This window comes from Suncus etruscus, chromosome 1 (assembly GCF_024139225.1).
Source record: "Suncus etruscus isolate mSunEtr1 chromosome 1, mSunEtr1.pri.cur, whole genome shotgun sequence".
Lineage (NCBI taxonomy): Eukaryota > Metazoa > Chordata > Mammalia > Eulipotyphla > Soricidae > Suncus > Suncus etruscus.
Genome location: NC_064848.1, coordinates 154,815,163 through 154,833,915, shown reverse-complemented (window position 1 = coordinate 154,833,915; position 18,753 = coordinate 154,815,163).

Here is an 18,753-nt window from a genome sequence, read left to right as displayed (position 1 = left end):
TGTTTTTTCCCTTCTTTTAATTAATAATTATAACTTCTAGACAGACTCCTCTCACATTTCTTATTGTTTTTCCTTTTTCAACAGAACCACAGAACTTGAATCTTCTTGTTTTGCCTCATAAATTGAAGACAAAAGAAGTTGATGATAGCAGGAGCAAATAGTAGCATGAACCTTGAGTGGAAATAAAAAATGATCAGACCTAAACACCAAACCCAAAGACAACGACAATAGAATCAAGATACCCAATCTACAACAAGCCATGCACAAAGGGGACCTGTTACACTAACAGTTCAGGGGGCAAAGGGAGGAGGTATGTGATGCATGCTGGGAATAGGGGTGGAGAGAAGACAGCACTGGTGGTGGGTATGGCCCTAATTCACTGTCACTATGTACATTAAGTATAACTGTGAAAGACTTGTAATTCACATTGGTTACAATAAAAAATATTTAAAACAACAACAATAACAACAAAGAGAGTTCCCAGGCAAGCCTCCCCTTTTCCTCTTTGATTAAGGGTATAGGATCCAAACCACTCCCCATCAGTTGGAATGGTTGAGTCATGCTGATTGATAGTCAGAGGTAAACTGTCTTCTCTCTCCCAAATATTCTGTAATTCAAGACTTGATGAAAATGTCAAAGTGGAATATATACTAATGAGATTAAAGAATACTCAAGTACATGATAGCTGGATCCACACTGCAGCCTCTCAGGTTTTTTTCTTTAGTCATCATAAAATTGGGACATAAAATTACAAGCTCCTTGGTAATGTTCAAGTGATTTACTGGATAAATCCCAGCCCTAATTAAAAACAGAAGCTGACAGTGCTTTTTCAACTTTCCAGGAAGGTCCAGCAAGGAAATTACCTGGTACTACAGTTCAAAAAATAATAGCAGTAAGCATGCAGAGAGCCTAAGCTAACTGCTATACATATACTTGACTAAACTAATATGTAACAAAAGTTAAAAATTCGCTAGAAATTGGGGTACTGATAGTCACTGGGATAAACCACTGAGCTTATATGTGACATGAATATGCAGTGTTGTCTTTTGTTATGCAAAGAGGCAAGATGGACAGCTCTAAGATGAGTATTAGATCTAAGTTAGAGCTATAATGTTTTGTACCTGGGAAAAGGGAATAAAGTTCTGTCAGTTGCCCCCATCATTTTGTTGCTTGGTTTTTAGTTTAATTTTTTGGGTCATACTCCTGGCTCTGTGCTCAGGGATCATTTCTGGTAATATTGGGTGAACAATATGAAATGCTGGACATCTAATTTAGTTTAATGGCATGTAAGGCACATGTAAGACCCACTATACTTCTGTATTATCTCTCCTATCTTGTTACCCCATCTTATCTCCAGCATCTCTGGCTCCTTCTCATGCTTTCAAGTGGAACACATTTTCCTCTGTTTTTAATCTCTTATTTTATGTTCTATCCTTTAACTAGATATAGAGGGAACTTGATATTAACCACTGTCCCTGATAGATAAAGGGGACCTCTTAAGGATCTTTGTGGCACAGGCTCAAATTTGAGAGGTATGACATAATCAATACCTTCTCTGGAATAACTATCAGGCAATGGCACAAAGGCAGCTTTTATTACTTACACTAGGGAATACCCCTGTCCTAACAGAACTCTTGCCTCCAAGTCAAAGCACAAATATTATTAGCAGAACAACCTCTTGGCATATAGGCAGTTCAGTCAACTCCAATAATGTATTTGTTCTTATCATGAGGCATTTCAGGAGGTTCCAGGGATTCTTTTCAGAAATAGAATTCTAGTGGTTTGAATCAGACTATCAGCTGAGAAGAAGTTGAAGAAGTTTTCTCAGCACTGTCAGTACAGTTTCTAGGCAGGGAATAAGTGAGGGTCACATGCAGCTATCATCCCAATAATATGATTGTTCCTTCTAGTTTGCCTGGATCTAAGGGGATTCTTGAAACATGGAACTTTCAGCTTTAAACCCAAGAGATTCTGGGGTGTATCAATATGGTCATTAGCTGATATTCATGAAAATATTGATCATTTTGTTTCTGAAAACTTCTCCTATGAAGATTTCTCTCTCTCTTAACTTGAAGCTAAAATTAATACATAGGGAATGCTTATTCCTGGAAAGGAGGAGGATTAAAGAGGCAATAATTGAAATTTATGTTGCTGAAGTTCATACATTATCAGTTTTGCATACAGGCCTGATGTCTTAACCCATGATATTTCTAGGTTTTTTTTCTATCATTTCATTTAGAAAAACGACTGGCCTTAGCAATATGGGTTCAACAGTAGATCTGAAGACCTGGGTAACTTCTCAAGAAATCAGTATCTTCTCCCTAAAAAATTACAATTAAAATTTTTAATCATTATTATTATTACCATTATAACAGCAGTTAAAAGATACTAAAAGCTTACTGTTGTCCTAGTTCATTCAGATCACCATAACAAAAAGCACAGACTAGGATTATTAAACAGTGGGAACTTAAATTCTTTTTCATTAAATCACTGTGAGATACAAAATTTAAAAGTTGTTGGCAATTGGGCCCGGAGAGATAGCACAGCGGTGTTTGCCTTGCAAGCAGCGATCCAGGACCAAAGGTAGTTGGTTCGAATCCCTGTGTCCCATATGGTCCCCCGTGCCTGCCAGGAGCTATTTCTGAGCAGACAGCCAGGAGTAACCCCTGAGCACCACCAGGTGTGACCCAAAAAACAAACAAACAAACAAAAAAAGTTGTTGACAATTGAGTGTCTGTAATACAATTTTCCTATACTCACCCCCAGACTGGTCTTTATGGGGGATATTTTTATACTTTCTCTTTTTTACCCTTTTTTTTTCCTTTTAGACACTGTCATTTGCTATACTGTTATTGAAGGAGTATCACACACATCACTTTACTTTCTTTAAGTTCCCAGTTCTTGTCCAGAGTGATCATTCCAATAGTTATTGTCATAGTGGTCCCTTCTTTGTCCTAATTGCACTCCCCACATGTCATTTCTATTTTTTGAGATTTATTCTCATACTATGGTTTTGTTTCTTTTATAACCTGTAAGGAGTGTCATCATTCTATGTCTGTCTCTCTCCTTCTGACTCATCTCACTTAACATGATATTCTCCATGTCTATCATCTATGAGCAAATTTTATTACTTTATTTTTCCTAACAACTGTGCAGATGTAACATTGATTATTTATCCTATCATCTTTTCTCTAGCACTTGTGTTGATTCCAGATTCTGGCAATTGTCAATAGTGTTGCAATGAGCATAGAGTGCAACCACTATTTCTGTATTGTGAGGAGCAGTGTTGCTGCTAACACCTATTGGTATTCCTATAAGAATTCCTATACTGTTTTCCAGAATGACTGGACCAGCAAAATTCCAAAAATTTAGAAGTGAATGAGAGTCCTTTCTCCATGTATCCACACCAGCATTAATTGTTCTTGTGTTTTTAATGTGTGCCATTCTCTGTGCTTTGAGATTGTTGTTGTTTTAATTTGTATCTCCCTCATTAATGATGTGGAGCATTTTTATGTGCCATTTGAATACCTGGATTCCTTCTTAAAATTTCTGTTCATCTTTTTGTACAGCATTTTTTGATGGGGTTGGATGAATTATTCTTGTTTATTCTTGTTTCTTGTGTTTGTTTAATTTTTTTTTTGAGGGGGCACACCCAGTGATGCTCAGGGATTACTCCTGGCTATGTGCTCAAAAATCGCTCCTGGCTTGGGGGACCATATGGGACGCTGCGGGATTGAACCATGGTCCGTCTTAGGCTAGCGTGAGCAAGGCATATGTCTTACAGCTTGCACCACCACTCCGGCCCTGAATTATTCTTGTTAAACTTTATTAGTGTTTTATATAACTTGAAAATGTTCTCCTTATTATATGGATATTGGGTGAATATTTTCTCATTCGGTGGGTAGTCTTTGTATCCTAATAATCATTTCCTTTGAAGTTCAGAAGCTTCTTAGTTTAATGTAGTTCCATTTGTTTATTTTTGCTTCCATTTGCTTAGTCAGTGGTGTTTCATCCTAGAAGATGCCTTTAGCTTTAATATTATGACGAATTCTTTCTGTGTTTTTTTCTTATACACCTGTGATTTAATGTTTGATATCAAGGTCTTTAACTAGTTTTGATTTTACTTTTGTGCAGGGTGTTAGAAAGAGGTCTAGTTCATTTTCTTACATTTAGCTTATTAGTTTTCCCAGCACCACTTGTATAAGAAGCTTTCTTTGCTCCACTTCATATTTCTTACTCCTTTATCAAAAAATAAATTATCATAAACCTGAGTATCTGTCTCAGGATTTTTAATTCTATTCTGATGATTTGAGAGTCTGCCTTTATTCCAATACTAAGCCATTTTAATTACTACAGGTTTGTAGTAGTTTAAAGTTGGGGAAATTGATTCCTCTCATCTACTTTTTCTCAAGGAATCCTTTAGCTATTAATAGAAGTTTAGTGTTTCATATTAATTTCAGAAGTGTTTTGATCTATTTCTTTGAAAATGTCATGAGTATTCTTATAGGAACTACATTGAATTTGTACAGTATATTGGAGAGTATTGCCATTTTAACTATATTAATCCTCTCAAGCCAAGAACAAGGGGTGTGTTTCCATTTATGATACTCTCTTTAATTTTTTGATTCAATATTTTTTGTAGTTTACTTTGAAGAGGTCTTTCAACCCTTCAGTTAAGTTGATCCTGCGGTACTTTCTTTTCTGAGGAAGAATTGTGAATGGGATTGTCTTTTTAATATATCTTCTCTTTCATTATTTTAATATAAAAATGTAATGAATTTTTGATTGTTAATTTTGTAGCCTGTCACTTTATGATAAAAAGGTATAGCTCTTAAAAGCTTTTTTGTAGTCTTTATTATATTCTAAATGTAGTATTTTATCTGCAAATAGTGAAGGCTTGGTTTCTTTCCTTCCTATCTGAATGTTCTTAATATATTTTTCTTGCCTAATTGTTGTGATGATTATATTGAATATAAGTGATAGTATATAGTATTATAGTATATATTGTAGTATATACATATATAGTATAATAGTACTATATTGAATAGAAGTAATAAAAAGAAGCAACACTTGAGCCAGGACTTGTGCCAGAAGAAAGTATTTTAGATTTTTTCCCCATTGACAATTATGTTTGCTGTAAATAACTTTGACTTTGTTGGGGAAAGTTCTTTCAATTCCTACCTTGTTAAGACATTTTTATCATTAATTGGTGCTGGGTCTTAGCAAATGCTTCTTTGTGTCTAGTATATAATATGATTGTTATTATTTATTAAGATGGTGTATTATGTTGATTGACTTGCATGTGTTACATCATCCTCACGTACATTGGGTAATTCCTACTATATCATGGTCTATAAAATTTTTATTAGTTGTTGGATTTTATTTGTAATTCTCTTTCTTGTGATGTCTCTCTGCTTTGGATCATGGTAATGTTATATTCATAGAAATTATTTGAGAATATTTCTTTTTTATTTATAATATCTTTATTTAAGGATCTTGATTACAAATATGATTGTGATTAGGTTTCAGTCATGTAAAGAATACCCCCCTTCACCAGTGCAACATTCCCACAAACAATGTCCCAAATCTCCCTCCATCCCACCCCACTCCACCTGTACTCTAGACAGGCTTTCCAGTTCCCTCATTCATTCACATGATTATGGTAGTTCTCAGTGTAGTTATTTCTATAAATGCACTCACCACTCTTTGTGGTGAGCTTCATGAAGTGAGCTGGAAGTTCCAGCCCTCCTCTCATTGTCTCAGGATTGTTGCAAAAATGACTTTTATTTTTCTTAAAACCCATAGATGAGTGAGACTATTCTGTGTCTCTCTCCCTCCCTCTGACTTATTTCACTCAGCATGATAGATTCCATGTACATCCATGTATAGGAAAATTTCATGACTTCATTTCTCCTGATGGCTGCATAATATTCCATTATGTATATGTACCACAGTTTCTTTAACCATTCATCTGTTTAAGGGCATCTTGGTTGTTTCCAGAGCCTGGCTATTGTGAATAGTGCTGCGATAAATATAGCTGTGAGGAAGGGGTTTTTGTGTTGTATTCTTGTGTTCCTAGGGGAGTGGAATAGCTGGGTCAAATGGGAGCTCAATTTCCAGATTTTGGAGGAATCTCCATATCGCTTTCCATAGAGGTTGGACTAGACGGCATTCCCACCAGCAGTGGGTAAGAGTTCCTTTCTCTCCACATCCCCACCAGCACTGATATTTCTCATTCTTTGTGATGTGTGTCAATCTATGTGGTGTGAGATGGTATCTCATCATTGTTTTGATTTGCATATCCCTGATGATAAGTGATGAGCATTTTTTCATGTGCCTTTTGGCCATTTGTATTTCTTTTTTATTGAAGTGTCTGTTCATTTCTTCTCCCCATTTTTTGATGGGATTAGATGTTTTTTCTTGTAAAGTTCTGTCAGTGCCCTGTATATTTTGGAGATTAGCCCCTTATCTGATGCGTATTGGATGAATAGTTTCTCCCACTCAGTGGGTGGCTCTTGTATCCTGGGCACTATTTCTTTTAAGGTGCAGAAGCTTCTCAGCTTAACGTATTCCCATCTGTTGATCTCTGCCTCCACTTGTTTGGAAAGTGCAGTTTCCTCCTTGAAGATGCCTTTAGTCTCAATGTCCTGAAGTGTTTTACCTACGTAGTTGTTCTATATATGTTATGGTATCAGGTCTGATATCAAGGTCTTTAATCCATTTAGATTTTACCTTTGTACATGGTGTTAACTTGGGGGGGGGGGGTGGTCTATGTTCGCTTTTTTGCAAGTGGCTAACCAGTTCTACCAGCACCACTTGTTGAAGAGGTTTTCCCTGCTCCACTTATGATTTCTTGCTCCTTTGTCAAAAATTAGGTGTTTGTATGCTTGGGGAACATTCTCTGAGAACTCAAGCTTATTCCACTGATCTGAGGATCTGTCTTTATTCCAAAACCATGCTGTTTTGCTTTGTAGTACAGTTTAAAGTTGGGGAAAGTAATGCCTCCCATACTCCTTATCCCTAGGAGTGCTTTAGCTATTCAAGGATGTTTATTGTTCCAGATGAACTCCATAAGTGTTTGATCCACTTCTTTGAAGAATATCATGGGTGTCTTTAGAGGGATCTCATTAAATCTGTATAATGCTTTGGGGAGTATTTCCATTTTAATGATGTTAATCCTGCCAATCCATGAGCAGAGTATGTGTTTTCCATTTCCATTGTGTCCTCTCTTATTTCTTGGAGCAGGGCTTTATAGTTTTCTTTGTATAGGTCCTTCACGTCTTTGGTCAAGTTGACTCCAAGATATTTGAGTTTGTGTGGCACTAACGTGAATGGGATAGCCTTCTTAACGTCCATATCTTCCCTATCATTATTGGTGTATAAAAAGGCCATTAATTTCTGTGCATTAATTTTGTAGCCTGCCACCTTGCTATATGAATCTATTGTTTCTAGCAGCTTTTTGGTAGAGAGTCTTTAGGGTTTTCTAAGTAGAGTATCATGTCATCTGCAAACAGTGAGAGCTTGACTTCTTCCTTTCCTATTTGGATGCCCTTGATATCTTTTTCTTGCCTGATCGCTATAGCAAGTACTTCCAGTACTATGTTGAAGAGGAGTGGTGAGAGCAGACAGCCTTGTCTTGTACCAGAATTTAGAGGAAAGGTTTTTAGTTTTTCTCCATTGAGGATAATATTTGCCATTGGCTTGTGGTAGATGGCTTCAACTAGATTGAGAAAGGTTCCTTTTATTCCCATCTTGCTGAGAGTTTTGATCAAGAATGGGTGTTGGACTTTATCAAATGCTTTCTCTGCATCTATTGATATGATCATGTAATTTTTATTTTTCTTGTTGTTGATGTTGTGCATGATGTTGATAGATTTATGGATGTTAAACCATCCTTGCATTTCTGGGATGAAACCTACTTGGTCATAGTGTATGATCTTCTTGATGATGCATTGGATCCTATTTGCCAGGATTTTGTTGAAGATCTTTGCATCTGCATTCATCAGAGATATTGGTCTGTAGTTTTGTTTTGGTTTTTTTTGTTTGTTTTGTTTTTTGCAGCATCTCTGTCTAGTTTTGGTATCAAGTGATGTTGGTTTCATAAAAGCTGTTTGGGAGTGTTCCTGTTTTTTCAATTTCATGGAAGAGCCTGGCTAGGATTGTTAGTAGCTCCTCTTGAAAGGTTTGAAAGAATTCATTAGTAAATCCATCTGGTCCTGGACTTTTTTTAGGCAGCTGTTTGATTACAGTTTCAATTTCCTCCATAGTGATGGGGGTATTTAGATATGCTACATCCTCCTTACTTAACCGTAGAAGGTTATAAGTGTCCAAGAATTTATTCATTTCTTCTAGGTTTTCATGTTTAGTAGCATAAAGTTTCTCAAAGTAGTCTCTGATTACCGTTAGGATCTCTGCAATATCTGTCGTTATCTCCCCCCTTTCATTTCTAATATGGGTTATCAGGTTTCTCTCTCTTTGTGAATTTTGCCAATGGTCTATAAATCTTGTTTATTTTTTCAAAGAACCAATTTCTGCTTTCGATGATCTTTTGGATTGTTTTTTTTGGGTTTCCACTTCATTGATTTCTGCTTTCAGCTTTGTTATTTCCTTCTGTCCCCCTATTTTTGGTTCCTTTTGTTAGTCATTTTCTAATTTTGTGAGCGCCATCATTAAATTATTCAGGTATGCCCCTTCTTCCTTCCTGATGTGTGCTTGCAAAGCTATAAATTTTCCTCTCAGGACTTCTTTTGCTGTGTCCCATAGATTCTGGCAGTTTGTGTCTTCATTATCATTTGTTTCCAGGAATGTTTTGATTTCCTTTTTGATTTCTTCTTGGACCCACTGTTGTTCAGTAGCAGGCTGTTTAATTTCCAATTGTTAAAGTTTTTTCTTCTGTGTGCCTTTGTAGTTTACATATAATTTTAGAGTCTTGTGGTCAGCAAAGGTAGCTGCAAGATTTCTATCTTCTTGATTTTATGAAGGTATGTTTTATGTGTCAGCATGTGGTCTATCCTGGAGAATGACCCATGTACATTGAAAAAGAATGTGTATCCAGGTTTTTTTGGGTGGAATGTCCTATATATGTCTACTAGTCCTTTTTCTTCCATTTCTCTTTTCAGGGCTAGTTTGTTTTTGTTGGGTTTCAGTCTGGTTGACCTATCAAGTGTTGACAGGGCCATGTTGAGGTCTCCCACAATTATTGTGTTATTATTGATGTCTTCTTTCAGATTGAGAGTATTTCTGTTTCTTCAACTTCCTAGAAGAGCCTGTATAGGATTGACATTAGGTTTTATTTAAAGGTTTAATGAATCTATTAGTGAATATATCTTGCTCTGGGCTTCTGTTTTGATAAATACTTTTGATTTCTATTTCAAATTCAATAGTTATAAGCCTGTTCACATATTCCAAATCATCTGGGGAGATTCTAGGAGTCCAGAAATTTATCCATTTATTCTAGGTTCTCTCATCTGGGCTTAGAGGTTCTCAAAGCAATCTCTGATGATCCTTTAAATTTCTTTTTTTTTTTTTTTTTGGTTTTTGGGCCACACCCTGTGATGCTCAGGGGTTACTCCTGGCTATGCACTCAGAAGTTGCTCCTGGCTTCTTGGGGGACCATATGGGACGCCGGGGGATCAAACCGCGGTCCGTCCTAGGCTAGCGCAGGCAAGGCAGGCACCTTACCTCCAGCGCCACCCAGCCCTGGCCCCGATCCTTAAATTTTCTGCAGTATTTGTTTATGTCCTTATTTCTGCTTATTGTTCATTTTATTAGGGTTCTCTCTTTCTTTGTGAATCTTACTAGAGTTTTTTGATATTTTATTTATAAATATCATTTTATTTAATTACATTGGGTTACTAGAATGTTCATAATACAGTTGGTTTTTTATAGTTATAAAATTGTTCATGTTTGAGTTTCAGTCATACAATGTAAAGCACCCCTTCACCAGTGCACATCTCCCACTACCAGTGTTCCCATTTTCCCTCCTACCTTCATCTTCCTCTTCTTCCTGCTCTTCTTCTTCTTCCCTGCTTACCTCTAGGCAGGTACCTTCTTCCCTCTTCGTTTTTCTTTCCATTTAGGCACTGTGGTTGCAACCAGTCTATTGTAGAAAGAGTGCCATAAATAACCTTGGGAGTGCAATTAGGGCAAAGAAGGGGCCACTATGACAATGATAGTTGGAAACAATAGCTCTGGACAAGAATTGGGTGCTAAAAGGAGATAAAGTAATAAGTTTATTTAAAAAAAAAAAAACCTCTTGGTTTCACTTATTCTTTGTTGTTTGGGGAATTCCCATTTATAATTTTGTATCTAATTTTTGGGGGGGGACACATCCGGTAATGCTCAGGGGTTACTCCTGGCTATGCGCTCAGAAGTCGCTCCTGGCTTGGGGGACCATATGGGATGCCCGGGGATCGAACTGCGGTCCGTCCTAGGCTAGCGCTGGCAGGGCAGACATCTTACCTCTAGCGCCACTGCAACGGCCCCATTTTGTATCTAATTTTTACTATTTCTTTACTCCTGCTATCCTTTTTGGTCATTTTTCAGTTTTTTTAGTTGTGCAATTAAATTGTTTATAAGGGCCATTTAAGTCTCTAGCTACTATTGTGCTACTAGTATTGTGCTGGTTCCTTATTAGTTACAAATAAGTTGAGAAGTGTGAGTTGCTTATCGTGTATATGACCCTTGATCAATGGCAAACTACCTTTGCTGTCTCATAACATTTTGAGCCTTAAGTCTATGTTGTCTGTTACTAATATGGCCAGCCTGGACATTTTGAGGAGTTGTTTCCTTGAATAATTTGTCTTCCAGCCTTTGACTTTGAGTCTGTGTTTGCTCTGACTTTTCAAATGTGTTTCTTATAGGCAACAGTGTTGATTTCAATATTCTGATTTATCCTGACATTCTAAGTCTCTTAATTAGTACATATAGTTCATTGACATTGAGAGAGATTATTGCCATGGAGTTTTGTACCATCTTTCTATAGAAATTTGATGTACTTTTGGGATTCTTCTTATGTTAAAGCAGCCCCTTTAATTCTTGTAAAGTTACTTTTTATGGGTCTATGAAATACCTAAGCTGTTGTTTATCCAGAAAGTTGTATATCATTCCTTCAAATCTGAAAGAGAGTCTGGCTTAGTAAGGAACTCTTGGTGGAGTGTTCATTTCATTGAATTTTTCATTATATTCCAATACTGTCTTTGTACCTGTAGTTTCCTTTGTTAAATCTGCTCTAAATTTAAGAATGCTTTTTATCCATAATTTTCTTTTGTATTTCTCTATATGGTTTTCATTATTCTGATTAGGTTGTGCCTGGGGATGTTTTGTTTGTATCTCTTTTATCTGATTATTCAAAAATAAATGTGAATGCATGTGTTCTTCAACTCTAGAAACTACTTAACAATGATGCTTTGACTGTTGCTTCTTGATAGGGATTTTCTTCCTTAGTCTCTGAGACACCAGTGATTGCTTTGCTGTCTCTTTTGAATTCATCCCAAAGTTTTCTTGTCATTTTATTCATTCATTACTGTTATTTTTTTATGCATTATTTTGTTCATTTGTTATTCTGTTCATTCATTTTGAAGCTTTTTCCTCCATCTCCTGTTGCACAGAAGCTTTCTGTACTGACTCTGCTGAGTCTGTGCTCAGCAGCTATTACTCTAGAGAAGAGGCCTTCCAATAAAATTTTTGATTCACCTACCAAATTTTTTCAGTCCTGACATTTGTTTGCATTTTTCTCATTTTTGCTTTCATGTTCTCTTTTATTATATTAGCAGTAAGTTCCTTTACATCTTTAGTTCATTGGACATTCTAAGCAATTCTATTCCAAAATTCTTTTCAGACAGGTTATAAAGTGGGGTTATTACTGCTTCAATCTGAAGGATTACAATCTTCACCCACAAATGCTGTGATTTTGAGCTGTTTTACCATGGTTCCTTTTGTAGTCTCAAGGTATGTTTTTTCTATATTTTGTCAGAGGTCTCAGGGAGCTTCATATGCATGGAAAATTATCTTGTGGTCAATGTCAATTAAGTGACTGCCCATGCAGGTGTGCCCTCTAATATGCATGAGTGTGTCTTGACACCTTTCTTTTAGACAAACTATCTCCACCTCAAGTCTGCAAATTATTTCTCTCCATTCAGGAAGCCATGTCTCTAGGGATGGCCAATAGTGGGAATTTATTGCTCACAGGTCTCTCAAAGATCAAGGTATCTGCTTGTCTAGTTCCTGGCTTATGAATAACTATCTACATGTTATGGTTATATGTGCCCTCTTTTTGGTGCATATGCATGGAGAGAGGAAAGGGGTTAAAGAGGAAGGGAAAAGGAAAGATGTCTTCAGTGTCTACTTATAAAGATACCAAATCCACAATAAAAGCCCAACTCTTAATATCTTCTCTAATATCTTACCAATTTTAATTTCTTACCAATTTGCTTTCAAAACAACCTTCTCTTAGTACCATATAATGAAAGTTGAGACTAGAACTTATGTATTTTGGAGAGAAAAAATTAAATCCAAAGTACCAACTATGTGGTAAGCCATCTACCAACAATGCTATTTTAAATACTCAATATTCAGGTAATATTAGGATACCCTTTCACAATACATAAAATAAAGAATTAAAGATTTTTTATATAAACTCTATCAATGGTTCATTACAAATAACTCAAAAGCTTCTGAAGCTTATTCAGGATGTATATGATATGACTGTTATCCCAACTTTGACCAAAGTTAGGGTCAGTCTAAAATTTATCTATCTCTGGGTGAGTCTGAAGTAGTTTTTGGCATCAGTTCTTACATAAATAGAGGAATTTACTGTAAAATAAATAAATGAAAAAAATAAAGACCCACATACTTAATTTAAAGAAGATCCCTTGTTTAGAAATTATTCTAAGTATGGTTCATACTCATTGATCCAGAAAATATCCATTGTAGCAGAAAGAGAAGACGGCAACTTAAGAGGATGCAAACAAGGGGCCAGAGAGATAGCATGGAGGTAAGGTGTTTGCCTTGCATACAGAAGGTCAATGGTTTGAATCCCGGCATCCCATATGGTCCCCCGTGCCTGCCAGGAGCGATTTCTGAGCATAGAGCCAGGAGTAACCCCTGAGCGCTGCCAGGTGTGACCCAAAAAAAAAAAAAAAACAAAACAAAACAAAAAAAAAACAAAACAAAAAAACTCAAATAAACCGAGAGAGAGAGAGAGAGAGAGAGAGAGAGAGAGAGAGAGAGAGAATGAGGAATAAGCAAAATAGAATAAAAAGAGGATGTAAACATTGGAAGATCTTATACACAAGCATTGTTAGGGATGTCAAGAGGTTGGGAAATCCTGGTGGCAGCTGTAGTAGTCCTGATAGTAATAGGAAAGTTAAAAAGCTTCAGTGTTAACCTAGTAGCATACACTGACTATCTTGACCTGCAGAGTTCAGATACATTTCTTTCTGAATCCATCTTAGGGTAATAATTCATCACCATCATGAACAGTGCAAAGAAGAAAGCTAAGGTTAGTGACTCCCCATGTTAAAGAACCAAAGACTCCTCCTAGGCACTATAGGAATTCTCCACAAGAAAATGAGCCTGGGCTTACTTGACTCCTTGCACTATGTGGGACCTACTCTCCCAGGAATCTTATTTTTACATTCTGCTGGACAAGAATTGGGAAACATATGTATTTATACTTTATTTTTGTTATTTATTTGTTTAATTTTTGCTTTAAAATATGAACTATATTAGTAAACTTGGACTGTTATAACAAGATGTCATAGACAAGGTGGTTTAATCCAGAGATATTTTTTGTGAATCCTTTGGAAACAGCAAAAATAAAAGGCCAAAGTCAGTCATTCTTTTTCTGGTGAGGGCTCTTGTGTCCTCCTGTGGTGGAATGAAAGAATTTTGGGGTTTCTTTTTTTTTTAATAGCTGAATCTACCTTATCAGGTTAGGGTCCAAATATAATAATCTCATTTTATCTTTGTTCAGTTAAGTTGGGAGTTAGGCCTCCAACATAAGAATTGGTGGAGTGAGGAATGGAGGCTCACACATTAAGTCCATCACACACATATATACATTTCCACCAAGTCCAGAGAGGTTAGAAATCTTGTCTCTACTTCAGATATGAGTTAATTCAGAGAATGTTTCAATACCTTTTAAAGTATTTTAAATATTAAACATTTATCTTTTTGGTTGTATTTAGGGCCTTGAAATACATACAGGAGTTTGGGTTTTTACCTTGCAGGTGACCTACCCTGGCTCAATTCTAGGTTCTGCATGCGGTTCCCTGAGCGCCACCAAGAGTAATCCCTGAGCACAAAACCAGGAGTAATTTCTGAATATTGCCTAGTATGGCTTTCAAGAAAAAAGGCAAAACAAACAAAAAACAATTAGTCTTTTTTTAAGATCTCACCTTTTTCTTTTGGGGGATGTCCTGCTGACATCCCCCCAGCACTTGATCTTCAAGAGAATAATGAATATTTTCTAGTATAGAAACCTGAGTCCCAGTGCCCAAGTGTCATCTTCAGCCATATGGATAGGAATTAAAGGGGAAAATGATAGCTTTCTTGCCTCTCTGGAATTATTTTCCACGTATGCTTTGCACTATCACCCATGGCTTTCAACAGTACTCAACAAATTTTGCCTGCTTAACAAGCACATTGGTTACTCCCTCTACTGGTCTATCTCACTTTCCTACCTCCTCCTGAGATCACCTCCAAGACAAGCTAGTAACACTGATTCTTGTCTCAGTGACTAATTTTGTGGAGATGAAACCAAAGGCAATATTTTGAGACAAAACTTGAAATTATTAAAAACCTATTTAATTTTATTTAACAAGTATTTTAAGTGTCTGTTTTTAGAGTTAATGATGGAAGAGGTCAACTCTGACATCAGAAAAATTAGACTAGAAGAGAAAGACCTATATCTTACCAATGGGAAATAGTATTGTTACTCTCATATATAACTTTAATATTTTATTTATGTATAATTACTAGGCATATAGTTGCTACATATGTGTTATATCATATATGTTAAAGTCAAGATTATTTTTTCATAATTTTACAAATATGTTTATGTTGTGGGCTTCTAGTATTTAAAATCAAGAGTTTTGTTCAAAAACAGAAGAGAATAAAAAAGAAAAACAGAGAGAGAAAAAATTGAGAGAGACAGAGATATGTATGTCCTAGAGACTGGTAGAGAAGAAGGCATGAATAGGATGGTAGAGAAACTGGGGACAATTTTGGCTAGAAATGTGTACTTGGTGAAGGGTGTTGTACATTGTATGACTGTAACTCAATCATGAACAACTTTAGCTGTGAAAAAAACAACTAGAATGAACAGCCTTGTAACCACGGTGCTTAAGTAAAATATTAGTTTTAAAAAGAATTTTGTTGAGTTTGAAATACTTCCTGTCCATATAAAACTTGTTAAATCATTCTTCAATTGTTTTTCCATGTCATATGATTATAGATATCATCATGATAAACTATATACAAGTTCTAGATTTGCTGTTATGTACAGTTCTGTGAATGTGAATTAAGGGAAGGTGAGACTTGTGAAGCAAATTGGAGCTGATTGGAATATTTCAGGTCATTATATGATGAAGTTTATGTGTATTATTATTGGTGCAAGTGAGGTAGGTAGAAAGTTTGCCTTTTTTTAATTATTACTTTATTAATCTTGACTTCCTCACATAATTGTTATTTCTTACAGGTAAAGCATCTACAAAGTTCCCCAAATATCTAATTCAGGACACATATTACTGGGGTGAAGATTAATGTATTCTGGGTGTATAGTTATGCTACTTATATTATAATTTAAATTACAAAAGTGGTAGCCAGTCCACTGATTACTTGGGTAGATTTTTGTTTGTTTGTTTGTTTGTATTTTTTTGAGCCACACCTGCTGACACTCAGGAGTTACTCCTGACTATGTGCTCAGAAATCGCTCCTGGCTTGGGGAACCATCTGGGATGCCAGGGGATCGAACTGCTGTTCGTTCTAGGTTAGCCACGTGCAAGGCGAATGGTCTATTGCTGAGCCATCACTCCAGCCTCTACTTGGGTGGATTTAGATGAGGTAACATTAATGTGAGTCATATGGTCATTTGAGCTGAAAAAGATTTAATCACTCATCATAATAATCATCATTATTCTGCCAATAATCCATGATTTTGAGGTTGCATGAGGAGTCTGTGATAGAAATTTGGAGATTCTCTGAGGACTGCTTATCTATAAACTAATGCCAGAGAAGTTAGAATGGCTAGAACAAAAGCAGATTTTTTAGAACATCCCCTCAAGGAGTCTTAGGAAAAGATTTATGAGCTTAAGATAATTATATAAAATCCAGAGTGAGAAATAATTCCTCTTCCAAGAAGGTCAGAAGCTAGTCTGAACTAATAGTAAAGTGAAAGTTTAGTGGGACTCAAGAAATCACCAGAATACCCATTCATTTTCTGAACATTTCCTGAGCACATCCAAGCTCTGTGCTTGTTGCTAAGACACAGTAATGAACAATACATGATCCTGCCCTGGAAGAGTTCCTGGTCTGTATAAATAGGCTAACATGAAGAAGACTGAGTTGCAGGTTTCTTCCTGTTAAATACTGCCCCCGCTCTCAAAACCATTTGAAAAAAACAGGTACAAATCTGGTTCCCATCTTTTGGGTGCACAAATTGAGACTCATGGAGATGTACTTAACTATTCCAACATCACAGTTGGTAAATGACAGACACAGGCCTTAAATAAAACCCCAGAGTTTCCTCCTGCCTTGGATTAGACAGTGGCTCTCCACCAAAAGAGAAATCTTTTCCCCACGGAAAATTTGTAAATGTCTAGGGATATTTCTGGTTGTAATAACTGAAGAAGGTGTTTTACTTGTAACTAGTGAATAGAATCCAGGGATATATAAAACATTTTATAATTTTCAAGATAGCCCCTCAGAACAAAGAATCTCCAAGACAACAATACTACTAAGATTAATGAGCAATGCTACTAAGATTAATGTACACATGTCAGCTGTACATGGGAGCTTGATTACCCCTGAAAACCCTCAGCACTTGTCTTTTTTTTTTTTTTTTTTTTTTTTTGGTTTTTTGGGCCACACCCGGTAATGCTCAGGGGTTACTCCTGGCTATGCGCTCAGAAGTCGCTCCTGGCTTGGGGGACCATATGGGACGCCGGGGGATTCGAAACCGCGGTCCGTCCTAGGCTAGCGCAGGCAAGGCAGGCACCTTACCTTTAGCGCCACCGCCCGGACCCCCACTTGTCTTTTTTTTTAATTTATTGATTGATTGGTTGGTTGGTTGGTTGGTTGGTTGGTTGGTTGGTTTTTTGGGCCACACCCCAGCTGTGGTTCAGGGGCTACTCTTGGCTCTGCACTCAGAAATCGTCCCTGCAGGCTGGGGAACCATATAGGATTCCAGAATCAAACCTAGTCCGTCCCGGGTTGGCTGTTTGCAAGCCAAACATGCTACCACTCCCTACCGCTGCGCTATCTCCCTGATCCAGCACTTGTCTTAATGACAGGAGGTTTGACCGGTGAAGCCTTTTTTTTCTTTTGATTTTTTCAGCCACACCTGGTGACGCTTAGGGGTTACTCCTGGCTATACGTTCAGAAATCGCTCCTGGCTTGGGGGACCATATGGGATCCCTGGGAATCGAACTGTATAAATATACAGTCCGTCCTAGGCTAGTACAGCTTGCGCTACCACTTTGGCCCCCAGTGAAGCCATTTTTAAGCCCCAAAGCTAGGAGAGCCCATCTTGAACCTAGCTACCTACCACCCCAATCATATAAGGGGGCATAAATGGATAAAAATGAATAGGAGAGAAAGTATGTTCACAAAAGATATGGGAGGTGTAGTGGGAGGGAGCGCCCAACACAGCTGCCTCTCCTTATGGCCTACCCCCAAGATGTTTTTCCTCAGCAACATATTCATCAGCTTCTTGAAGGATAAAAAAACACAAACGGTTTTTAGAGCTGCCTTTGCTGCTTGCTCTCCCCTGGACATCACTGAACTAATATTTGTTTTAGCAAATGGCTTGAGCTATTCATCTTCTCTGCAGAGGAGATTTGCTTTCCTTTCCGGAAATCACTGGGATTCTAAGTCAGAGACTGACTGGATATCTAGTGTCTCCTTTAAACTCCAGTGCATGGGACACCATGCTCCAGGATGAAGAGGCAGAAACAAAGGTGGTAATAGTGACATTAGTTATGGTACTATGGTGTGCCAGGATTAACATACACCGTCTCATTTATAAAAGAGGAAAAGAATTGATTTGTGTGGAGGAGGGCACATAGGGTTTCTCATTTTACAGAGAAGAAAGGTTAACTTAGAGAAGTTTGATACCTCATCTAAAACCATACCACTCAGAAATAAAGATTTGCAAATCTGATTACTCATGGGATTACACATGTATAGATGGAAAGTTGCAATAGCAGTAAGAAGCCTGTCAGAAGGAATGGAAACTCGGGCCCGGAGAGATAGCACAGCAGCGTTTGCCTTGCAAGCAGCCAATCCAGGACCAAAGGTGGTTGGTTCGAATCCCGGTTGTCCCATATGGGTCCCCCGTGCCTGCCAGGAGCTATTTCTGAGCAGACAGCCAGGAGGAACCCCTGAACATCGCCGGGTGTGCCCCCCCCCCCCAAAAAAAGACAGAAGAATGGAAACTCATACACCTCTGGAAGGACAGAGAAGAGTCATATAGGGTGCAGGGTTAGAGAACCAGTTATCAGACAATTGGAGATCCTTATTCTGAGGACCTCT